This window comes from Callospermophilus lateralis, chromosome 2 (assembly GCF_048772815.1).
Source record: "Callospermophilus lateralis isolate mCalLat2 chromosome 2, mCalLat2.hap1, whole genome shotgun sequence".
Classification (NCBI taxonomy): Eukaryota; Metazoa; Chordata; class Mammalia; order Rodentia; family Sciuridae; genus Callospermophilus; species Callospermophilus lateralis.
Window position 1 is genome coordinate 183,868,763 of NC_135306.1, and position 27,455 is coordinate 183,896,217.

A 27,455-nucleotide genomic window follows, 5' to 3' on the forward strand; every position below is an offset into this window, starting at 1 on the left:
AGAAGGGAGTCAAGATGGGAAGACCCCTCCCTTCTTTCATTAGCAATCCCATCCGATTCTGAGAGATCCATTAAAGTTTTGGTTTATCAGCAGAGGAAGGTTTTAACACATAGTCTACAGAATCAATGGTAGGCATGTGGGTGTATTATAAATAAAAATTTTCCATAAACTCATATCAATAGTATCTTCCAGACATCATGTAAAAGTAGGGGTGCAAAATCTGCCTGCTTTGCATAACAGGTTATTTCAAAAGTCCTGAGAAAAATAATCAGGAAAGGGAGTTTTAATGGATCATCACAGTATAAAAATCATGATGGTAACCAAAATGTTGAGATTGCAGTTTTTCTGGAGGGCTTTAAAATTAACCTAAACTCCTCTCTTGCTATGAAGAAAGAAGATGCACTGGTGGATGTTGCAGTAGTTGGCAGTGTGGGTTCTAGAACAATTGAAGACTACGTTTAAGTTCTGTCTCTTTCACAGGTTAAAATATATGGTGACCTTTCTGAGCTGTCTTACCACTGGGAGGATCTGTGTAAAGACATTGACGATATCGTGATATGGAATTATGAGTATTCAATGAAATGACATAATTAGAGTGATTGATGCAAAGCCTAGCATATAGAAATGGTTTGATAAAAGGTAGCAGCTATTGTTATTATCTTTAAATTATAATTTCCTAATTGTATAATTTTAAAGGTACAGTATGATGAATCACCTAATAGAAGTTAAAATTTATTGTATTTGCTTTCTGGCAATGGTTGCAGTCAAAAATATTAAGAAAGGTGTCCTACTTCAAGAAAGAGAGAGACAGGTGCGGGACTGGAAGGAGAGCAAACTGATCATATTTTTTATTTTGACATTTTGTAATGGTGCATTATAGTTGCACATATTGATGGGATTTGTTGTCACACAGTGTAACAATACAATTTGGCCAATATCAATCCCTAGCATTTCCTCCCTCTCTCCCTGACTATCACCCCTTGGTCCCTTTCCTCTACTGATCTCCCTTGGATTTTTAGGAGCTTCACCCTTACCTTTATTTTCCTTTTTCTTCCCAAGCTTCTGCATTTGAGAGAAAACATGATCCTTAACCTTCTGAGTTTGACTTATCTCACTTAACATAATGATCTCTAGTTCCATCCATTTTCCTGCAAATGCCATTCTTTCATTTTTTCTTTATGGATGAATAACACTCCAATGTGCATATATACCACAGTTTCTTTATCCATTCATCCATTGATGGGCACCTAGGCTGGTTCCATAGGTTGGCTATTGTGAATTGTGTTGCTCTAAACATGGGTGTGCATGTGTCACTGTAGTAAGATGCCTTTTATTCTTCAGGGTACCTACTAAGAAGTGTCTGTTATAGCTGGGTCATATGGGGTTTCCATGCCTAGTTTTTTTAGGAGCTTCCATATTGATTTTTATAGCAGTTGTACTAATGCAAACTAAACTTAAAGCTTTATGAACCTAGGAAATCAACCAGTCTAGTTGCTTCATTGAATAAATTAAGAAATTGAGGCACAGATCACTAAGTGGCACTTGTAGAGCCACAGAGATCTCACAGATTTCATAGAAGAACTCCGATGAGGATTGCAGGGCCTGAGATCTCCTTCAAGGAAGGATGCATTTTCCCAGTTACTGAGAATAAGGTTGGCAGAGAGTTTCCAGCTCTCAGCTCTCTTACCCGCAAAGCATATCTTTCCCGGTTCCCTGCAGCTAGTGAATAGAGGAGTGTAGACTGCAGGGAGAGAGAGGCCAGGCATTTTTCATTTCCTTGGATCCAACCATGAGCCTATATCTTCAGAATTTCCTGACCAGTGGGCGAGTTGGTACTGTATCACGGCTCAAGATCTTCTGTCCTGTCCTGTTTTCTTCCTCTTTCCTTCCCCACATGTTGATTCCTCATAAATATGCTGTACCCATACGTTTCTGTTTCTTAGCATCTGATTTCAGAGAACCCAGTCTGTGACAAGGATCTAAATTCTATTGTTATTTTAAAAACAAAACAAAAAAAAACCCCTTCTGTTCTATTTAAAACTTACATAATTTTGAAGCTCCACTGTGCCATTCTAAGTCTATATCAGAAACAGATAGCAATCAGGGGGTGTAAGTATTTTAATTGCAGGGACCACAGTTGCTGGAGGAATAGACAATGAGATGGGGAGGAACTTGGTTTGAAGTCACCTCCTGTATCAGCTAGCAATCAACCTATGCTCCTCTTCTGCTCACTGCTCAAACTGGTTTTGTTGTTGTTTTTCATAAGTTGGAATATTTCTCAATTACAGAATCTAAGCTTTTTGGTGTTTTTATATCTCCTCTTAATTGTTCCTTACCATTTTCCTATATTTTCCGTCTCTCTGCCTCAGCTTCTACTAGGACTAGAATATCTGTATCAATAGTGTCTAGGGATGATATTCTGGCTGGGAAAAAAAAGGAATAAGAGTGAAATATATATATATATATATATATATATATATATATATATATATATATATATATATTTTTTTTTTTTTTTTTTTTGAGGAAAGTAAATAAAAGTCCTCCATCCTGGAAATCTGGTGTCTAAATTATCTTTATTTCTTATCTCTTCAGTTCTGATATTTGTTAGGAATAAACGTAAAAAGTAAGTCACATGTGATCATGCCTGATGATACATTTAAGAAATATAGGTTAAGTTAGGCCAGTGGCACACACCTCTAATCCCAGTGATTTGGGAAACTGAGGCGAGAAGATTACAGATTTGAGGACAGCCTGGGCAACTTAGAGAGACTCTGTCTCCAAAAACAAAACAAAACAAAACAAAACAAAAAAACGGAACTGAGGATGTATATCAATGGTAAAGCATCCCCCCAGGTTTGATCCCCAGTGTTGCAAAAATGCATATATACATATACAGACAGACAGACAGACTGGTTAAAAGTCCCTGAAATAATGGTTTTCAATTGTCCTTAAGATGTTAGCTCAAATATGCCAGTTTGGGGGTATTGCCTCTAGGTTTGAGAGGAGCATAGTGGTGGGGCATTAGGTGTGATGGGTAAAAGTGACATGGTAGTTGAGTCTGCTTGTAATAACAGTCCAGACCAGAAGCTCTCTGCTTTGATCTCATTGGCCAGATGTGGACAGTGGTCATCCCTAGCTGTAAGAAGTCCAGGGTGTGAACCTTTTTAACTAGACACTTCTTGACTGTCAACAAAATTAAATACTTTAGGAACCAAGAAGAGAAAATAAATATTGGGTAGGGGAAAAAAATAATGTCTGATACAAAATATTCCTGGAGAATTTACATTATATATTTGTGTGCTTCAAATGTTAAACAAATTGCAAGTCTCTGGATATATCTTTTGAAACTGGCTTATACATTTAACACTATGCTTTTATAATTTATCTGTATTTGTGGACATATAGCTCATCTATTTTCATTGTTAATATTCCATAAATATGTAAATCTTCCTATATGTCATTTCTTTACTTTTTTCACAATTACAAATAGCTTTATAATTTGGTTTTCTGTATGTGTCTCCTGATAATGTGCAAATGTTTCTTTAGGGTAAATTTCTGCAAGTGAAATTGCTAGATCAAGATTATATTCTTTTAATTTATTGAATATTTCCAAATTATACTCCCAGTAGAAATATGAATTGCAGCTTTTCATCATTTTTGTCAACAGACATTAATTTTTTGTCATTGAAATGAGTATCACGTGATTTTTGTTTTTTAATGTAAGTTTATTCTTTTACTAGGTGGCACACTTATTCATAGTTTGGCAATTTCAGATTTCCTGTTTAAAACATTATTTTTGTAATTTTTATCTATCATCCTTTTATTTTATGTAGATTTTAAGAATTATTAAAATATTCCAGAGAGTATGTGCTTAAGATCATTAGCAATGTAAATATCTTCTGCTTTTCTGTTTGAATCTTAATGGTTTTATGAAGTATTTGTACAGATTTTTAAAAAATTCTAGACTAGTTAAATTTATAAAATTTCTTTTTCTTATAAATTGTAATTTTTATTTCTTTTAAAAGAGATCCTTTTTTTTCTAATTTAGGTCTGAATTTTTTCCTAAAAATTTAGATAAGTTGCATTTAAAATTCAGATAAATAATTGATGTGAAATTTATTTTGTAAATAGCATGAGGTAGGGCTAACATTGCTTTCGTACACACGAATAATCACTTTTTCCAGCACCATTTCTTCTGTGTTCCCTGCTCTGATGCATTGTTCTGTTTGTCTGTCCTTGGCCCAGCAGCACACTGACTGACTTGCTATAGCTCCATAGTGACTTCTGATAGCTGCAAAGGCAAATTGCCAACTTTGATCTGCTTTAAGAGTGATTTGATTATAATTGATAATTTACCATTCTGTAAGAATCGTAGAATCCCACCATCACTTCCTTGAGGAATTATACAAGCATTTCGATTTTAATTGCTTTGGAGAATTTGTGGAAATTAATTTGTCAAGAATCAATAAATTTTTCATGATATTACCATATATGTATATCATATCTTTCTAGTTATTTAGGTCTTGTTTGATGCCTTTTAATAGGATGTGTGTTGTGTGTGTGTGTGTGTGTGTGTGTGTGTTTTATAGATGCAGGTATAGATGCAGATACATGGCCATCTCTATCTATGGGCTCCACATCCATAGAGCAAATCAATTTTGGATCAAAAATGCAGGAAAATGGATGGAACTTGAGAATATTATTTAAGCAAAATAAGTCGAGCTCAGGTGGTCAATGGTCATATGTTTTCTCTCATGTGGAAGACAGGAAAAAGAAAAAAGAAAGGTGGCGGGGAAAAGAATCTCATGGAAAAATGAAGGAAATAGAGGAAAGGGACCAGAGGGAATGAGGAGGGAAGAGAAAGAGGAAAATACTGGGAAATGATATTGATCAAATTATATTGTTATATATTATACATGTATGAATATGTAACAACAAATCTCACCATTGTGTGCAACTATAATGCAGCGATAAAAATGGAAAAATATGTAGAAAAACACGTACATGTACAGACGTTTTTCCCTTGACATTATTCCCTGAACAATACAGTATAACTATTTATAGAGCATTTACATTGTCTTAAGTAGTGTATGATGTCTAGAAATTATTTACAGTTTATAAGAGAAGATGCTTAGGTTATATGCAAATACTACCCCCCCCTTTTTTAAATAAGGGATTCACACATCCTCATATTTTGGTATACTCAGTGGATCACTTATAGTGAGGGGCAACTCTATTTTTTCCCCAAAGGCCGTGCATTTATTTTGTTATATGCTGGATACTTTATAGTTTTCTTTGCTATTGCAAGTGACATTTTAACATTACATTTTAAATATTGATTTAAAGAAATGTTAGGTTTTTTGAACTGAATTAATATTCAACAACCCTCCTGACTTCTTTGACTAGTTTAATAATTGTGTGTTTAGATTTCCTGTATAGATAATTGTGCCCAAGAAAAATGTCAGTTTTGTCTCTTTTCTTTCCAAATATATATTTTTCCCCTTTTTATTTCTTTACATGCTATATTGGCCAACACTGCAAATACATGCTATCTGGAAGCACTGGTGGTGGGCACATTTTATGTCTCCTGCTATGAAAGTGAAGACAACTGAAGATGTCATCACTCTGTTAAGAGTGTATCGCTCCACTTGTTGAGTACATGTTTTACCATCTCTTCTTTTGAACCCAACCATGCAGAGCAAAGGTAGGGGCATAATAGACATCATGCTTCCTAGATTGCTTCCAACCCTTATTTTGAACATCTGTATTGAATATTTTTATTTTTTGTACTTGGCCTCTTTCTGCAGAAGTTTATTTTGGCTCATGGTTTGAGAGTTTCAGTCCATGGACAACCAACTCTATAGCTTTGGGCCTGAGGTGAGGGAGAACATCATGGTGAAGGATGTGGTGGAAGAAAGCAGCTCAGAACATGGCAAACAGGAAGCACAGAACAAGAGTTTTGTTCACCAGGGACAAAATATCAGTCCCCAAGGGACACCCCCAATGACCTACTTCCTTCAGTCATACCTTACCTGCCTATAGTCACCAGTTAATTTATGCCACTGGACTAATATGCTGATTAGGCTCTCATAACCCAGTTATTTTACTGGATTGCATTGTTTCACACATGAGCTTTTGCGGGGGGGGACATTTCATAACTAAATCATAACAGATTAATAGAAGCATGATGCAAATACATGTAAATACCAGCTCCACAAATGTTGTTGGAGGGGCTGGAGTCATAGCTCTGTGGCAGTATGTGTGAGGGCTTAAGTTCCATTCTCTACACCAAGAAAAGAACAACAACAACAACAACAAAATGTTGGGAGAGTGGTACCTGAAAATACTTCAGTAACCATATATTCTTGTCACTCAGTTACCCTGCATGTTGTCATTCCTGGCTTTCAGCACAGTGATATCTTCTTAGGCATGGCCTAGTCATAGCTTCATCCCTTAAGGCTTGGGTAATCTAGCTTCTTAAGGATTCAAACGGAAAGATTAGTGTGTTTTTCGCAAAGAAAACCCAGACAGCTCTTCTTGAAGGAGGGTACACAGGTAGGCACGGATGCCCATTTCAGATGGTGTATTTTCAAGTCCTGGAGCCCCTTTCTTGGCACACACCTGTGTAAGGCTACTATGTCTCTCCTGTGAAGAAACTACAGCATCCCTTACCTCAGCCCCCTCATCTATCCTGTCTCAAGTTTGACATCACTGGCAATATAGATTACTATTGTCTTATATATTCTAGGACTGGAATAGTACAAACATAAAACCTCTTTTCACTGGATTTTTCTTGACTTTTATGCACATCATTTTTCAAGATAGAAGACAGCAAATATTTGATTTTTATTCCATATTCCTTCCTCATTTTACAAAACCTAGTAACCATGGAATAAAACTTTCAGATTCTACTTTGTACCTAATCTAAATTCATGCCTAACTATAGTGGAAGGATTCAATTCAAGGTCAGCATTAGATCATCTGAAATAAAACAACTTCTGATGAAGTATTTTATTTCTTTGTTTATGCCACTGATAATATCTTTATCAATTCCAGGGGATTATAGTGTAGACCTTTGGCTAATTGGAAGTCATCTAGAACTTTCAATTACCAAATTATTCTAGTAACAACTACAATAAAAGAAGACAACAAGAAAATAAATTGACATAAGAAATTTGGTTAACAAAAGATTCCTAGGGGAATGCCTGGGATAAAACAGGAAGAGAGTGATGTTCTATGTTTCAAATGTCAAAATTGCACTTCTAGATAACAAAAAGTCAAGTCAAAGTGCAGTGTCTCTATTCAAGGTCATTGAAGAATTATTAGCTTTTTATTATTACCATCAGCAGCAGAGCTGATTATTACATCCCTTCAGTAAGGTTGGGAAATGGGCTAATTTTTTTTTTTTTAATTTGTAGGGTATCTTGTAAAAGAAAACACGTTAGTCAGTCATTTGTTCCTTAGTCCCAGAATTCAATTAACTAGTTCCAAGTCCTTCCCACTTGCTGGTTTATAGCAGTTTTACTGTACCCTGAAAATCGTGCTTACAATGAAAATGAGAGAGTAAACCAGGAGATAGCTACTTCTGTGTTTTCTCACTGACATTCAAATGTGTGGATCAGGAGAACGCTGATCATTTCATTTTTATAGAGATTTGTATAGCCTTATAAGTTCAGAGCCATTTTGAAGGAAGAATTAAGTATTAATATGTTTAAAAGTTTATTTTCAGTCCTAATATGTCCAACTTCTTTGCCATTTTTAAACCCTTGTCAGAGGCCTGTTTTGATTGCCTGCTCATTTAAATCTTAATCCTTGGGATTTGATCTGCGTCTTTGAGCACAGCAAGGACTTTTATTTTATTAGCCAAAAAAGAGAGAGAGAGAGAGAGAGAGAGAGAGAGAGAGAGATTAAAGCACTGCTTTGGGTGAGTTTGTATAAAATACCCACTAGCAAATTTAAATCTTTGAAGACTTTTTGTCATCTGATGGGACACTTCTTGAAGGTAGAATATTTTGAATCTGCCTTTAAGTCACTTTTATTAATCAAAATCTATCAAATGGGATGTTATGGCCCAAAGCTATAACCCTATCTTCTTTTGGCAAATCTGTAGTTTGGATTTAACCAAGAGAATTATCTAATAAGTCATTTTGTACATTAAAATTTTTTTTCCTTCAGTGCAAAAAATAACTTGTTTTCCTTTTTAATTCTAACATGTTCTGACTACCCTATGGAGTTATATTGCAAGTTCAAAAGTTTTCAGGTGCCAAACCTGCTCTCCTTCCACAAAGGTAGAAATTTTTCCCCCTCTGCTAAGTGCACCTAACTTGTATGAATAAATAAATGTTTGCTCATTTAGATCATCTCTGGATTATTTTTTGAGGTCCTCATTTCTAACCATCTGCAGAAATTTCCAATAGGGGAGTTGTTTACAGAAATGTGAAGTAAATGTTGCCATGGATATTTCATACATTGACTGCTGTTTAAGTCATCTCAACTTGAATAATGTGGGTAGAAAATCTAAGGAACATTGTAAATTACAGCAGGAGAGAAGAGAGGCCAATGTGTTTCTTATCAGATTTCAGGAATTATTGTGTGATGTTAACAAGCTAACCCTGCCCACCCTGGGCACTGGGCACTTCTCTTTCTTTATTCTTTTTTTTTTGGTACCAGGGATTGAACTCAAGGGTACTTGATCACTAAGCCACATCCCCAGTGGTATTTTTATTTTATTTAGACAGGTCTCTCTGAGTTGCTTAGCACCTCGCTTTTGCTGAGGCTGGCTTTGAACTCATGATCCTCTTGCCTTAGCCTACTGAGCCAGCCGCTCAGATTACAGGCACCAGACTCTTCTCTTTCTTTTGATATATTTGTTTTTGTCATGGGTTTCCACATACTTGTTATGCATTGAGACTTCACCCAACTGATGATAGTCAGGATAAAGATGTTGCTGACAATTATTTCAAACTAGACACTTCGGCTAAAGTGATTCATGATAATTAAGTCTTAAAATTCAGTGACTAGATTTATCAGGCTTCCTTGCTAACGAGGGACCTTAGAAGATACAAGATTGTGACATTATAATTCTACTGATCAAAATATCTCAAAAATATTAGTAGATATAAGAGATACAAAGGTAACTCCATCCCAGGTAGAATACTAAGTGTATTTTAGGATAGGTAAGGGAAATTGCTATGGAAATTTAGAAAATAAGTTTTCTCAGGAAATCCTGGAAATCTTTGTGGATGAAGTGGTATTTGATCTGAATCTTTAAGGTTGAGTATCTTCTGTCCAGTTGATAACAGGATAGCTCTAAAAACATTCTGATTAAAACAGACCAAGAAAAGTATAGAAGCAGGAAAAACACAGGGTATGCTTTGAAACCCCATAATCTTTGTATAATCCAGATAAGAACTGTAATTATAATCTATTAATTATTTTATACACTAGATATTATGCTGTAGTGAAAATATTCTGAAATATGGAGTTACAAAGAAGGGTTCAAGGCCTAGTTTTACCACATATTAGTTGACATCAAGGAGATTAATTTAGGTAAGTTCTGTTTTCCCCAGAAAGACATTAGAATGGATCTTTAAAATTCCCTCAGATATTTTTAGTAAAATATTCTACAACTGGAAAATTATAGTAATAATAAGTACTAATGAAATAAGTATTAAGTAAAGGATTTTTTTAAAAAAACTGTGAAGAAAAAGTAAATATGACTTAATTCCTCATTGGACCCACACATAGGAGGGAATAAATGAAATACCAGAAATGATTATAATTTAAAAGTCTGACAAATGAGTGAATGGTGTAGTATTAATAGAGATAGAAACAGGAGGAAGAAAATTAGATGAGGATTGCTATACTTGATTGTTGAGAGTAAAGACTGTGTCTTCATCTTTTCATGTTTAGATACTAGCAGTCTCTAAATTTTTTTAATCTTTAGGTGCTAGCAGTATCTGATCCATGATATGTTCTGGATACATATTTTATTATGCAATTTATGAGCTCAAAGAATACTCTTCTCCTTTGATAGGTCTATATAGTTCAATTCATGGTTAAGCTAGATATTTTCTTGTTTTATCAGTACATTTTTATAATTGTACATAATATTGGGATCCATGGTGACATATTTATATATGCACATAATTTGTTCCATTTCCTTTCCTAGAACTTTCCCTTTCTCTCCACTCCTTTTGCCCCCTAATAGCCTTCAATCTAACTGGTCTCCATCTATTTATTTATTTTTTGAAAATTGGTGCATTACCATTAAACATAAAGTGGTATTCATTGTTCTATATTCATTCATGCACACAGCATAATTTGTTTGATTTCTATTTCTAATAACTTCCTTTTACTTCCCTACTTCCTTCCCCCTTCATCTCCTTCCTCTGCTCCACTTTTATTCCTACTATAGGTCTGATTTCAAGATAATAGAGACTTATGGATAAATGTAAAGCATACATAGGAGTCTTAAGAGAAAATAAAAATCACTTGCCTCACAAGCCAGGAATAAGAGCTGCCAGTATTTTAGTGCATAACTATCCCAGTTTTTATAAGGTCATGTGCTTCCATCAGTGACCAATAAATATATATTGGGAGGGGTGATGCACTTTAAGGCAGGCCCAGCTGGCACTAACACTGTTTTTATTAGAGAAGTGCTGACAATATTTCTTTCTAGAATTCTAATTTTGGAAGGATTTCTCTGGTTGAGGTACAAAGGAAAAGACAGAAAGCTGTGCCTGCCAAGATGCCATTGGAAAGCTCCTATCTTCTCCACGTTACTTTAGTTGCTGTCCTTACACATCAGATGGAGTGATATGGTAAAGACACTGTCTCCATTAACTAGAATTGTGTCCAAGACCCAATGTGACTGATGGGCTAATACCCAGTGAACAAGGCAAGCTGAAATTACAAAACATTCTTTCTGCAAAGTATTTGTGGTCTGTTCTGTTTTGAAAAGCTGGGGAAAGACAAGACAAGGTTGAAGGAGTAAGGAAATCAGATGGTGATGTTTTCACATCTCACAAGTGGTGATGCCCAGATCCTGCCTAATGAATAGGCAGTGATTACACTGGGCCCATATTGAGATCTGGAGACTTAGTTTCCAGTTAAGTGGTGACTTATTTCATGGAAAATATAGCAGAGATAGTCACAACAGCTACTGAAATTTTGATGTTGACAAGTAAAATTTCCAGCATCATCCTCCCTGGGCAAGAATTCTTGTTCTAATATTTAATTGTGTAACTTGGTGCAAATAATTCTCTATTTCCTTGACTTCAGTGGTAAAAATGAGATAACAATGGTACCTTTTATAGATGACTGTATGAGAATCAATTCAGATAATGCATGTGAAAGTTCTAACCAGGTCAGGCATATGTACATACTCAATAATTTTCAGTAATAATTATTCATAATGCTGTGTCCATAGAAAGTATATAATCACATGACAGGAATTATAGACCATCACAATTGTTAATCAGAGCAATTGATATAAAAAGTATCAAAATCTGGGCATGATGGCTCACACCTGTAATCCCAGTAACTCGGGAGGCTAAGAGGATTGTGAGTTCAAAGCCAGCCTCAGCAATTTAGCAAGGCCTTAAGCAACTTACTGAGACCTAATCTCAAAATTTAAAAAAAAAATTAAAAAGAAAGGCTGGGGATGTGGCTCAGTAGTTAAGCACCCTTGGCTTCAATCCCTGGTACTCAAAATATAAAATAAAAAGTATTTGGTTTTACATTTAATCAAGGGAAGTCTTTAAGGTTGCTGTAGAAAAGATTCAAAACCAGGACCCTTGAAGGACTGAACTGATGGAACTGGGATTGTATAACCTCTTTATATAAAGAAGAAGTGGAATATCCTTTGAATCCCAAGTTCAAATCTTGTGTCTGCTAATTTATCAGATGAACAGAGTCAGAACATTCAAGTGGTATATCTTCAATTGCCTCACCACCTTTAAAGCCTTTGAGTGTGAACCTTGGATAAAACAGGTAATATATGCAAAAGGTTTGGTAAATGCTAGAACTGCCACATGGAAGTACAAAATGTCCACTGTTGCTTCGTTGCTAAAAGGATGTTTGCATGTATAAGCAGAATGATGAAATCTCTTGGTTAGGGAGACTTGGAGACTCATCAAAGCTTGAATCCTGTCTGCAATTTTGTTCCCCTTCCCTAAGTGGTAATTTGTCTATTCATCAAATTTATTCAATGAGATTTTTGCACCAACCAAGTTCTTTGTGATGCTATGGTCACTAGGAACCCAAAGGCAATTTATATTTAATTGGTCTTTATATTTAATTGGTCTGTCTTTTTCAAGAAGGATTTAAAATGACTTCAAAACAAGTGAGATGTTTAATGACTTGCCTTAACTTTAATATCTCTATGTTAAAGCATTAACTAAATTTAGAGACAACCCATCCTATCTTTGAGTTTTTCTGATTTAGAATATTATTCTTCACTTCCTATTACTCGTGTAAGTTCTCATTTTTAGTATTACTGTCATAAGATGCGGCCATACTAAATGAATGAAATCTCTTGTTTAGATCTCAGTCTTTCAGTTGTTAGTATTTAAAATAGGTCTCCCATTGTTCAAGTTTTTTGCTCCAAGGTTAAGCAATCTTTGTTTCTTTGATATTTTATATAAATCATGACGTCAGTTTCTGTCAGAATCTTGGTGCCATTTTCCAAGTTGTTCACTGGTCTCATTAAAGTGTCTCTGTTCTGTTAAATGCTCATCCCCATTGGGAATATCATACCATCTAATCTACCTTAATCTTTCTATAGACCTTGAAAACTTTACTTTTCTCTAGTTCTTTATAGACATTCGTTTCTGAACAGCCTTCCCTATCTTGACTTTAAAGATTGTATGAGTACAATAAAATTTTCTTAACCTCTACTTCCCAGTTAACTTTTCAATGTTGATCAAGATTCAGTCCAAACCAGATTTTCCCTCATAACATATAGTCTTGAATGGAAAGTATGTACAGAAAAACTAGATACCTTCAGATTGACCAATTTCATTATAATAACCAGCTATTAATAGAAATAGACATAGTGTGGATTGTTGGTGGGGAGACTTAGTTGAAATATACCACTTTGAGGATAGCTTAAGAAGTGTTAGTACTATAGTTTCTAACAAAATGCATAATGCCTTTATCAGAAAAAGAACATAGATCTACAGATTTAATAGAATTGATGGTTTACATATATCTGTTTCATAGAAGCCATGAAGTTTCCATACTAATGGCTATGTGGATATCAGGTAATTAAGTTGTTACTCTCCCTGGTGGCTTGATTTATTTGTGGTAGATTTCTGACTCATCAACACTTCAAATGACAGCTAAACATAGCAAGAATAAAACTTTTTTAAAATTAATTATTATCTCAATTGCAAAAGGTGACCCCAGAGAGTTTTCCACAGCCAAGACCCACGCTCCATGGGAAGACATGACCAGTGCATTATCCCACCCCAAATGAGGACTTGCTTCCCCTCCAGTCCCTTCTAACATGCTTTTCTTATCTAAAGTGGAAGGGGAAGTTATACCACCGAAGAAGGACTTGTGAAGGACCCATCCAAGGCACAGACCTGCTGAAAGTCTGGGATTTGACAACAGATTATAGAACATGTCTCTAAGCTTTAACATCATGTCAGAGCTCCATAATGACAATGGCAGATTATAGCTGAAAAAGGATGCGAGACACAGGCTTTCTGAGAAAGAGCGCTCAAAATCAAAAGAAGGTCAAGACAAAGAGACACTCCTTTAAAAAGTCAAAGGGAAAAATACACCTTGTAAGGATAGGAATTACATCAGCTTTCTCATTAGAAACCATGGCAGCAAGAAAAGAGTGGAGTAAAGTATTGAAAGTGTTGCAAGAAAATGCTCACCAAATCAGAATTCTATGTTGGGTCCTTCACAGGTAAAGGAAAAATTCTTTCTCACACAAACCCAAATAAAGGGATTCCATTGCTTCCAGATCTGTCCTGCAAGAAATGTTAAAAGATATTCTTGGACTGAAGGAAAATGATCCAGGTGAGGAAGTTGTATCATTACAAAGAAAAGCTTCAGCTAAGGAATAAGCAAAGGTAAAATAGAATCTGCTATTTACCTTATTTTTAATTTATCTAATGAATGCATATCTGTTTAAAGTAATAATAATAAAATATTAATAATATTAATATTAATGTAGTAACATATAACATTATTAATATAGTAATATATTATTAATGAAGTAATAATATATAAATGTAGCATATGGAAATGTAAAAAAAAATCAGTGACATAGGGAACAAAGGGAGGGATTGGGGGAAATTTCTTTAAGAAGTACACCTGAAGCTGTATAATGTTATTTGAAGGGAGACGTAGATGAGTTAAATGATGTATATTATAATATGCAGAACAACTCCTAACAGGGTTTTTTTGGTTGTTGTTGTTCTTTTTAGTCATATAAAACATTAGAATTCATTTTGACATAATTATAAAAGTATGAAATATTCTTTGCTCTAAATTCAGTCCCCAGTGCGTCTCTTTTCCCTCCCACGGTTCCCTTCCCTCTACTCTACTGATTTTTCTGCTATTTACTTTTAATTTTTTTGTTTGTTTAGTGTCTTGTGGATGTACATGATGGTGAGATTCACTGCAGTATATTCATATATACACATAGGAATATGAGGTCAGATTCAGTCTGCTGTTTTTCTCTTATCCTGTCTCTTCTCCCTGCCCCCCAGTCCCTTTCATCTGCTCCACCAACCTTTCTTCTATTTTGATGGACTCCCCTGTCTCTTTCCCCCTGTTATTTTGGACTAGTTTCTGCATATCAGAGACAACATTCAGCCTTTGGCTTTCTGAGTCTGGCTTATGTCACTTAGCATGATTTTCTCCATTTCTATCCATTTAACAGCAAATGCCATAATTTCGTTCTTCTTTTTGGTTGTATTTTTTTATCTATTCAACTTCTAAGAGGTTTTTTTAAGGGAATAATATTGTTATGCTGAGAAAAATGAAATCATATTAAATGCTCAATTCAAGCCAGAGAAGGCAGAAAATAGAAAATGATAGGGGCAGAGGGTTGTTAGTGGAACAAAAGACACAGAAAACAAATATAAGAAATAGAAAACAGTTACAAACAGGGAGCTATCAGTCCTACTATACTAATGATCCCTTAATGTGGATGTTTTAAATACACCAAGCAAAATCCAGAGTAGATAAATTAAAGTAACTAATAAAATTAAATATCCAGTCAGATAAATAAAAACAATTTGTTTCAAGGACTAAAATTACTCAGTATCCTCAGAAATTTTAGACACATGTTTACAATTAGAAAATAATACATAAAACTTAATCAGAAATAAAAATTATAGTGAATATATATTTTATTCTATATCATGGTCCATTTAAAAAACAAAAGGAGAGAAGTGTGAAAGGGAAGAAAATGTGAAAAGATGTTAGGAAGAGAGGTATTCAGGAAAACCACAGAGCATGGAAAAGAGAAAGAAACACAGAAATAAGGTGAAGAGCATTGTAGCTAGTCTGGGTAACAATTCTAGCATTTTGTTTTATTGGTGTGATTTTGAGAGGGTTATATTTGTCTTAACTTTTTGATCCGAAAAATGGGTAAAACAATACCTACCTCACAGTGTTATTAGAAAAATTAAACAACCTAATGTTTGTAAAGTGCTTAAAAACATGGACTGCATACAGAGAAAGTTTTAAAGAAGTGGTAATTATCATTATTCTACTATTATATTTATACTACTATACATAAAAAGGGAAATAAAGATAATCCACTCAGAAATAGAACAACACCTTCCTCACCTCCCATTTTATAGCTGATTTGAATATTGTGCCTAAACTCTTAAAATGTGACTATTCTCCTTGCAACTGTAGGCATACATTAGAATATCAACTCTTAACAATTTGCCCTGTGTAGAGGTGGAAGATGATGGATGTGCCATTTCCAGGAAATCGGAATAACGTGTCCCATGTTCAACTCACAGAAAGAGCCCAATAATTTAATAGAAAGGGCAATTTACATATTCCAAATGCAGTAACCAATTTTTTATTATATTAGTTAAAGAATTGTTTATAGCAGAATGAAGTGAAATTACCTATTCAGTTTTACATTCTTCTGTAGGAAAGTTAAATTCAGTAAAATTACCAAAATATGATGCCAAACTTGAGCTTCAGTTTGAATTTCCTATTGCAGAAGCAGGGGCACAGAATGTAAGAATAACAAAGAAGAAAATAGAAATGCCAAGGAGCTCACTGTCCTCACCCAGGCCTGTAGATGCAACAGCCCCGGGCACTGAGGCATGTCAGCGGTATTTCTGCAGGAACTTCAGATAACAGCTACCCCAAGAGTCTGAATCTGTTATAAATCTGACCCTTGTGTCAAAAAGTAAAGGTTACAAGTCACTTACTCCTCCTGGCATAGAAAGACCTGGCAGGGGGAAGAAAGGCTCTTGGAAGCCTATTTTCTCAACATGTAAAGCAACCTGTGCCCTTGCAAATATTTGAGGTCTTTTTGGATGGCAGATGGAAATTTACTAAAAGAAACACGGAAAATTGAAACATAGCTTCAATAACCTTAAACTAAATCTTTCATTTGTTTGAGAGAAGGGGGCACCTTCTCCCTCGGTTCATTTGACATCAAATTAAACCCATATTCTCATGCTGTGAGGCTGGGATTGTGCCATTTATTAAATTAACTGGAAAATTTGGCAGCACCCTACTTTAGCACATCAAAGTCAAGGAGGTTGCCTATCTCTACGGAATAATTTGAGTAGAGCCCTTTAAAAATTCTGCTTAAAAAAAAGATGGAAATAATCGAACCACTCTATCTCAGTACAATGAGCAAGCATTCTGTTTCACTAACTTGATGAAATACAGTGCATCCTTTAAAAATAATGTTAAATGTTCATATTTATGGTCATTATAGTGAGGCCAAGGAGCAGGGTGCAGAGATGTGCATAAGAATGAGTTTAACTCAATAAAGTCTTTATAGGCACCCAAAAGGTGCCTGGAGAAACAATCGGAAGGCTTAAATCATTGATGTTTTGATGATGAGGATGTGGGATTTTATCATCCACTCTTCTCGATTTTTGGCAACTTTTTATCATGTACCTATAATATTTCTAAAATTTAAAAAATCCCTTCTTAATGAAATATAATATGACAGATGTTAGTTGAGAGCACAGGGGTTCCAGGCCCTGTGCTAAAGTATAGAGAGCAATGGCTATAGCCTGTGCCTTCCTTGCAGGGGATCTGCTGGGAGCCATCAGCCAAGTAGGTATGACAATTTCCTTGCCAGCGTACTCCCATGCTGTCTAGTGGAAGGACTCCTGAAAGGTGACCTTGCTCAAGGACCAGGGCGGATCCGTGTTTAGGGTGTTCCCGGTTTAGGATAATAGGAGATTAGGGTGTTCCCCGTTTAGAATAGGGCGTATCCTGCTGCCTGAGTTCCTCTTGAGTTCTTAGGGTCAGACAGTATATTTTGGGAGACAGAAGCCCAGGAGTGGTGGATTTGGGAGAGAACATGGATTTCCCCAGAGCGTGTTTGTAGAAGGCCTGTGTGAGATCGGGAATAAAGAATTGCTGTTTGAATCTACAAGCTGTGTGGTGGCTCGTGATTTGTGCCCAGCCAGAGACTGCGGCAGGGATCATTGGGGAGAAGCCAGACAGTGAACAATTAATAATAAATTTTTGAAAACTATGAACAGAAGGCAATATTGAAACCCGAGAAAGTACAAAGATAGTTCAAAAAAGGAGGTGATCTCCTGAGAAAGGAGGAGAAACCAGGAAAGCTGTTTCCTGGTCTTATTCATTTTATTATTGAGCAATATTTATTGAGAACTTGGTACATGTCAGGTGGTCTTTGGGGACCTAGGGATCTATCAGTGAACAAAACAGACTAAGAGTCCTTAAGCTTCAGTGGAAAAGGCACTCAATAAATAACAGCATAAATAGAAAACACACACACACACACACACACACACACACACACACACAGAGTGCGCCATGGAAACAAACTCAGGCAGAGGAAGGGAGTCAGAGATGTGGGTGGGGCATGGGAGCAGTGAGGGGTTAAACTGGGATCTCAACATCGAGATCCGGGAGGGTCCCACTGAGAAGGATCCATTTGAGCAAAGATTTGAAGGTGGTGAGAAAGGTAGCAATGCCGATATCTGGAGTGAAGTTATTCAGGTATGGGGGAAAGCCAGTACAAATGTCTGCAGGTTAGAGTGTGCCCTGCAGAATTGGGAAAAGCAAGACAGTAGTGGCGAGAGTCAAAAGAAAGACAAGTGATGAGAGCAGATGAGTATAGAGTCGAAGTCAGAAATAGACTTTAAGGCCATTGCATGAACTTTGTTTTACTTTGAGTGAGGTCATGAGTTTTTGGAGGGTTTTCATCAAAGAAAAAACTTGTCTGACTTCTGTTTTAATAGGATCCCCTGGGCTGCTGTTTTGAGAATAGACTCTGGGGACAAAGAAAGGTATAAGTAGGGCCGCAAGTTAGGAGTCTGTGACAATCATCCAGGTAAGAAATAATGATGACTTTTAGACAGTGACGGTTGCAAGTGGAAGAGGAAGAGGCAGTTAGAGTGTGCATATATTTAACCATTAAAACCAAGAGGGTTCTGAATCATCCCAGAACAATAAGCTGAGGCATTGAGGATGAACCAAAGGATTTAACACAGAGTCTCAGAGAAAGGCAATATGGATGGAGAAAAGTAAAAGACTGACCCCTTGGGCACATCAACACCAATAGGGTGAGAAGAAGAAAAATAAGCAAAAGATGCTGAGACCCTAGTGAAGGAAGAGGAACCATCGGAAAGCCAGGGAAGAATGTACAAGAGGGAGGGAGTGGCTAGATCATGTGCTGCTGACCCCCACAGAAGACACCTGCACCTTGACACATGTGATGTTTGTGCAGCATTGGGAAGGAAACTCCAATAAATGGGCTTAACTGTGAATGAGAGTGAACAATTCTTGGATTGGATAAATGCAGGGATTTCTTTCAAGAAGTTTTCCTGATAGCATCGATAAGAAATTGTGTAGTAACTTGAGAAGTACAGAGAAATTTCCTTAAGCTAGGAAATGGCAACCTGTTTTCGTGATAGTGGCTACCATCTCGTTGATTGTGCAGACTGATTGTAAAGGAGAGAGCAGAGAAGTTGCTGGAGATGTGTTCATGAGTGAGGGACATGGTCAACTGGAACTCAAACAGAAGTGTTGACTTCAATAATAGGATCAGAGTTCATCTGTGGGGTTAGAGGGGCTCAGACTGAGACCCAGATGTTAGCAGGGGAGTAGATGTGTTTGTGGAAGTGTCCTTCTGATTGTTTCCATTTTATGCAGCCAAATACAAAGCCAGGTCATGAACTGAGAATGAGGTTGGAAGGGGACAGACAAGCTGATGGTTTGAGGAGAAAGGTGGATGTATTGGGAGAGAGTGGACTAGAGAAAGTAGTGTAATTACCTGGCAGCAGTAAGTGTTCTGCTGAGATTCACTGCCCTTAAATTGGAAAGAAACCAATGTGTGTGGTGGAGTATTTTTCTTCAGCCTCACTCAGTGGCATTTGTGAGTTTAGGGAGCAGGCAGGAATTTGTCTAGATTGTGGCTTTACCTAGAGAATTCATGATGGATGGGAAAGGGTCAAGGGAGTTGAAGGTGCATGCAAGGAAGTGATGATAATGATTAATCATGGAATTTAAACTGAGTGCAGAGGAGTAGGAAGACATCAGTCTGTCATTCATGTTACCTCAATAGGGTAGTAGGGACACTGACAGGTGCATTAATATATCTGTGTTCATACAGGCATGCTGGCTTGCAAATGTCCCCATCAACAGAGGACTGATATTTCCTACTCTATGGCCACTAACCTCCCTGACCTTTAAACCAGTCCTCATCTTCCAAGAGCCAGCCTCTGAAACTGTGATGGCATTACTGGTGCTGCAGGTACTTCCAGCTGTATCATTTCAGCAGGGAGAAAGCAGACCCTCATGTCCTTGAAGGATCATGGATAGTTAGCGCTAGGCTGGCTCAGCTGATAACCACACACTGGTCAGAGTAGAATATAAATCATCCTTTCAGCTCAATAAAAGATTTTTTTTTTCTCCCAGAACATGTTTACTTTTCCTAATTGTGTTAAGCAGGCAGTTTTATTTTGCAAAAAGTTTACTTTCAAAAAAATGAAGAACATAAAATTTTTATAAGGTATTAAAGTCTAATGCCTTAGAGGAAATTTAGGACATCTTATCTTTTCTCTCCAAATTACTTCAAGGCCTTTCATAGTTTTAGTCACCCCTGATTGAATTAACACCGGTTCTAAAAACAAGTGCATAAGCAGGTTGCATCTGCATGAATGCACACGCATGCGCGCACGCACACACACACACACACACACACACACACACACACACAGAGACTCTCTCAATTTGCTTTTATCTCATATTCCTATTCAATTCTATGTTCCAGGCCCTGGGTGAGTTTGTTATCTTGAAACCTTGTGTTCACATAGGTGATAACAAAGTTCACAGAAGTATTTTCAATAGTGGATAAATTTAGGATGAATACAGAATTTCTATTGCTGAGTTACCAGTATTTTTATAAAACATATTTTAGAGGTATTTTGCCAAGTACTTGATGATCAATGCCTAATATAGTAATACTCAGGAATTTCTGGAGTTATTTTAAGAAGGGTGATAAAATTATTGAAGGAAAAAAAGAATATTATTTCCCTATTAGAAATACATATAAGTAATTTAGTAATTTAGAGAACACCCAATGAGTGACTTTGGCTTTTCCTGGTTATGTGCCTTCATTTGACAGTATAACAGGATTGTTCCTCAAGAAACCCAGCTTCCCCTTCATTCAAAGAATTCAAATTTGTATACTACTCGGTCAACTCTAGAAGTTGATTGAAGAGCCATTACTCTGGGAATGTTTATTTGTTTTTTGTATGGGAGATTGAAACCAACAATAATATACTGGTCCACATACTTAGCCCTTTTTTATCTTTTATTTAAAGACAGGGTCTCACTCAGTTGCTTAGGTCCTTGCTGACGCTGGCCTTGAACTTGCCATTCTCCTGTCTCAGCCTCCTGAGCTGCTGGAATTACAGGTGTGTGCCAATGCACCCAGCTCATGACTCTTTTGTGATTTAAGTTAAGTTTCTGAGCCTACTATTAAATATAGTTTAAAATGCACCAATAAAAATTAATCAAAAGAGAAAAAAATCACATTATAAAAAAATGAAGTTTCTGACTTTCAGACAGAAAACACTTTCACTAAATTTAATCAAGCAAGAATTAAGTAAACTGCCCATCTTTTCTCTTCTAGGTACACCATCATCTACTAGCCAACACCATAGTCTCTGTGAGTCAGACTCTTGATTTGTTTTGACCATGCTCCCAGTATAGTAACCACACTACCCTTATCTTAGGCAATTATGTCACCTGCTTCCTGTCCTACCAGGATCCTATTATTCCCATTGAATTTAGGCATCCCAGTTTGATGGTAGCAGTTCCCACTGTGGGCCCCTTGGAGAAGGCTGGAAAGAGTCTAAAAAAAAGATCAAGTGCCTTAGTATAGTATATAGGGAGGTATCCAAAGACTAAGGGTGATTGAACTGTTAAAATTAACTTATCATGTAAGACCTACTCACCTATCAGGTTAGCCTGTGACCTGAACTGCCCATTATGGGTATCTAGCTCATCAAACCCTAAAGTCAGAAACACATGAGACCACTCATTAATAAATGGAAGTGGTGCATGTTAAGTGTTGCTCAAGCAGGCCCTGAAGGTGCAGATGATTTCTATGAGGAATAGCTCTGACATTCACGGTCCCTACGCTCACGACATTATCTTCTCTTTCCATCCTACCCTTGAGTCTCGTGGGACATTTTTTATCACCAATTGAATGAAAAAAGCAAAAGTTCGGTTCTTGTTTACAGATATTTCTTCATGATATATATGTACGTAAGCACAAAATTAAAATGGACATCTATCGGATGACAGTCCCTTCCTGGGATATCCCTGCAATACAGTGGTGAAGGGAAATTTTCCCAGTGGGCTTCACTTCAAATGATGCATTTGGTTGTTTTTCTGGGAGGAATTTTAAAAGCACACGTGTCCATACCAATTCATTAGTTTTGGCCAATAGTTTGGCTGAATGGTCAGGGACTTACAAGGAACATGATTGGAACATGGTGAAAAGGAGGTCTAGGGAAGAGGTTTGAGAACAGACTGCTCAGATTGGGCAAAGAATGTGAACAAAATTGAGTACCTGTGTCCCATGTAAATGCTTGCTAGTGAAGTGAGTGACCTCAGTAAACAACAGTATAGTTATGAATCAAATGGGTTGGATGACCTGTTCTCTGCATACCAATCAGCTTATTTCCTGAGCTCCTCCTGGCATTGCTCAATAGGCTTATGAATAAAGTGACCCTAGTGGAAAAGACAGAGGTTATGCATAAACTCAGCAACACGGACCTCCTTCACTGATGTCGGTGGCTAAAGCCATTGCTGAGTGTCCAATATCCCAGAAGTAGAATACTAATCCTCAGTCTCCAGTGTGGAACCATAACTAGGAAAGATCAGGCAGCCAACTGGTTGATTCCCTTGACACTTGCTATGACATAAAGGACAAAGCTTTGTGTTTATTGGAATGGATACTCTGGACATGGATCTGTCTTCTCTCCACAGTTCCTCAAAAACATATGTGATGATTTATTGTATGTAACCAAAATAGAGTAGAATTCTTCCCCAAATGTGTGATATGTCTTAAATATGTGATTTGGGGAAAATTGCCAGAGATTCACAAGATGGGGAAAAGCACCCCTCAGAACTGAACTGTTCAGGAGGATTTATAAAAAATGTGATTCAAACTGTCTCTAAGATTGGCTAATCCATTCAAAAGGACAGAAAAGACAGGATTATTATTTTATGCCAGCCGACCAACATAAATGGAAGTTGGAATAGATATTGTTTGGGCAGTGTGGAGAATTTATAGCTTTTCTATAGAATACCTGGAATGCTCTTTAGAGTTTAGGTGCTATCCTGTGAAAAATAAGGAATAATTGATAGCTTTAGATCTGAGAACTGTCTCGATTCAAGGAGAATTTAAAGTGTATTATTTACAGCATAGAATGAGGGAGAAGTTATTTTCAAGTATAGAGACCAAGAATTCTGCTATTATACTTGTTTAGTTGTAAGAGAATGATCCCCAATAGTGTAATGAGAATGCAAAATGGAATTAAAGGAACAGATTTAACAGAACTTTCAAAGGAAGTACTTAGAAATGGATTGAATGGACCATTTTGTGACGTGTGCATAGGGTGAGAATAATGAGGGTAAATATTGTATAATGGTTGTGTGCAGTGTGTAAGGTTTAGGATATAAAAGAGAAAGCAAAGATGGCACAATAATTTTTATGTTGCAGAAAGGAAAGAAGATTGTGTTGCCAAAAACAGGATCAGAGGGAGAAAAAATTTTTGCCATATTTCAGAATCACATCTAACACCCACTTACAATATACTAGGTACCAGGCACTGTTCTAAGTATATTTCATGTAGCCTCTTAATTTGTACATAAATCTGAAGATGATGTCACTTTTCTTCCTATTTCATACCTGAGAGATAAAAAAAACTGAGAGTAGCTAAAATGTGTACAGTTGAGGTAGCTGGGAACTTTTAAGCAGAATAATTTAAATTTCTCAGTGGCTTTAGAGGGAAGAGAGATGGAAAGGATATGCATATTTACGTTACATTTCAAGTTATTTGTGTGGATTTCTGAAGTCGATAAGCTGACTGGATGCCCTGGGTTTGAAAATCAAGTTGTGGAAGTCAGCTCATGTTAAGCAGTCAATTCCAGTTCAAGATAAGAAAGTGATAGCACTCTAGCCTTACTTAGTTGATCTTCTGTAACAAAGCCCTGGGGCAGAAGAAAAATTAAAATTAGACATCATGAACATTGAAATCAATAGGCAAAAACATGAAAGACTTGGAGTAATAACTCAGAGAGATCCCCTTCCTATTTCCTATCTCAATACACAACTCACAGGTTAAAAAATACCTCATAGATAAAGGTGCAATTGCATATATATTCCAAACATATAGTTATTTTTACAAGTGCACCATAAAAGCATTTGTAAGCAAGGCTTAGTTAAGAGCTTTACATTATTGACCTTGTGAGTAGATGAGTTGGAATTTTAGAGAGACTTGAGGTTTTCTCAAATATGTTCTATAAAACCTTGTTGAGTAAGTGTATCAGGTGCCTCTTAATAAACAGTGCTGTGATCAAATAACTTAGGAAAATGCTAGCTTAAACAGATGTAAGTGATTTTCTTTATTGCAGCATGTCTCAGAATTATTGGTATAGTGTAAATGGTGAAGCATTTTGTTGGAGATAGAATATTCCCTATTTCCAAAGCTGATTTCTACACCTGGATCTTTTTTTTTTTTTTTAATGGAAGTCATTCTAACAGACTTGTATTAAACAGAAGGTGTTTTGGAAAACATTTTTAAGTTTCTTTTAAGAATCTAAGTATATTCCAAGGTACCATACGTAATTTATTTTATGTTAATATATAATACAATAATAGCATTTTGTATTTTTCCCTTATAATATGTAATAATATAACCCTTTCTTCTCATGTATAACACCATTTAAACATTGTTTATATGTGTAATTCATCTTATTTCTGATTTTAAATTGCAGAAAATGGAGAATCATAAAAAAGTTAAAATTTACTCTCTCAAATCTAGAGATGATTACTGTTATCATTTTGCGTATTTCTTTTTTTGTTGAGATTATACTGTATATACATATTTCTATTCCATTTGTTTTTCACTTGATATTAAAAGGATCCCTTATTTTATCAAAATAAAAATAAATCTTGAATACATAAATTTTGATTTATCATTGTCTCTGGAGGATTGTCAGCAGGTATAATGGAGAAGAGACTGGATGTATTTATCAGGAGACTCAGGTTCAATTTCAATCTTTTTGCTAATTAGCTACATGAGCATAGCTTAGTCACTTTACCTATTTGGATCATTCTTTCTTCTTCATTTTTTATTTAAGGCAATTAAACCAGATTATTACTAAGGTCACAATGAGCTGCTAAATACTATCATCTTCTGATTCCTCATAATTTATCAGACCAGAAAGGTCTCTGAATAACCTGATGTCTGAGAGTTATTAGCTTTCTCTGAACACTGCCTAGTACTTTGGCTCTGTCTTATTTAATAACTCATAATCAATGACTCATCAGCATTAATTGAGAAAGGAGCATTATTACCTGTGACCTCTTGTATTTTCCATTCTAAATTTTAAAAAAAGGAAATGTGCATTAATTGCAAGGTATCAGATTATGCATTCTGTTTAAAGAATATTAATTCTCAAATTATTAAAAGGTTTTCTGGTAAAAAAAATGGCCCTTTGTTCTTATAGTGTTGAGTGTAATTGATTACAAATATATCTCTAAAAAGGCAGGTAAGGTGTAAATATATTTAAAATGACTGAGATAGTACCATTTTCTGCTAAATATCAGCCATATTGATGTGCCCTTCACTCATCCTATTTGGCAACCATGGGTCTGGTATTTAGGGGAAGTAAGATTATATCATCTCTGTCCACATTTTTCTTCCTCCTTAACTCCCCTCTGTCTCAAAGAAATGAAAAAGTCTTGGTTTTGTTTGACATTGAAAGGGCCATGTCAACTGGAAATTTTGGCAGGGAGTCGATTCTGTCAAATCTTCATTATTCTTTAAGTGACAGAGTAAAGAAGAGTACTTTTTTTCAGTCTGTCTTTTCCATATGCTTCTGTGATCTTCCTAATGTTCAGACTGGATGAATGGGCCATGTTATTAGTTAGTTTCACTGTTCTTTGGGACAGTGATTAACTTTTTAAAAAAAGTTTTGTATCGCATTCCAAATATCTCCCAGGAAGGCATACATGTTAGGAGGTGATAGACGCTGGGCCCATGGGACCAGAATGAGTCATTTCTTCAGTGACTTCAAAAAGATCATTGGTTTCTGTTAGAGGGTACATTTATATACAGTTCTTGTGACCTGGATATTTTATTAGAGTTAAGATTTTGCATTTATTTAAGAGTTGTTAAAAGTTATTGGAAAGCAGGACAAGAGAAAGGTGTTGTGAAGTACAGGGTGATCTGTTGATACTCCCGCCCTAAAGTGCGACTCCACTCTCGCCATTCCCAAGTAATACATTCCATTTAAATCAGTGTTTCTGTGCTGCCTGGACCATGTTCACAATGTTTAATATTTTTACCCTGATGCTTTTTCAGAATGTCAGTAAGACATGGAGCCGGAAAAAATGTTTAAAAAGTAGTGGTTTAAAAACAATTTTCTGTTTTCATTGGGAATAAATCACTACCTTTGGCATCATAGACTTAATCATAGTACCTAAAATGGTTACTTAAAATGGTAACCTGACAAAAATGTGATAAATCATTTTCCCTATATAAAAGCTTATGCAAATCAAAAGAAAATTCTAGTTTTTTTTCCCATAGAAAAAGGACAAATAACATGAGAAGATACTTCAAAGAAAAAGAAAACTTATATAGCCATGTCTGTATTTTAAAAAGTTTAAGATTATTTAAACAAATTCAATCAAAATGCTATTTTCACTTATTGATTGATAACCATTTACAAATGCTGTTAGTAATGCTGACCCCAACTGATGGGATTACAAATCACTGCAGATTTTTTGGATTTGATAATGTGTACCAATTGTCTTTAAAATTTCATACTACTTGTACTTGAAATTTCACTTGTAGAAATTTTAAATTAAAAATAATCAAGGGAAAATATGTATAAATAAGTACATTTATATTTACCATAGGGAAATATTAGAAACACCTGAAGTACCCAGCAATGGGGAAATGATTAAATTACACTAATTCTATCATTTATGATTTTATACACTCATTAAAGAATAATGTTCTCAAAGAGCATTTAAATGTGTATAAAATGTTCATGAAATGATGTGAATGAGAAAAGCAAAACTTTATATTCAGTATTTTCTCGTTATTTTTTTTTTTAATCTACCCTCTAACTACATGCTTCCTGGGGTGCATTTGAGCAGTTCTGAGAGCAGAGAGACAAATAGAGAATAGCTAGCACATGGATTGGTCAACTTCCTGCATTCTAGACACAAAGCTCTAGTTAATGCAATCTTAGTTCCTGTGCTTCATAAGTTTAGGGAGCAAGACGCAGTTATAGAATTAGCAAGGCCTAGTCCAAAATTAAAGTGCAAATCTCTTTCTTCAGAAATTGTTAAGCACATTAGAAGGGTGGCAGTATAGCACTAAATCAAATGGGGGACCCATCAAAGTTTCTAAGATTGAGCCCAAAGTTTCCAAGATTGTACTGGTCACATACTCTTGAAGGTGGCTTGGAGGGAACCATATTGTACCTTCCCTTCT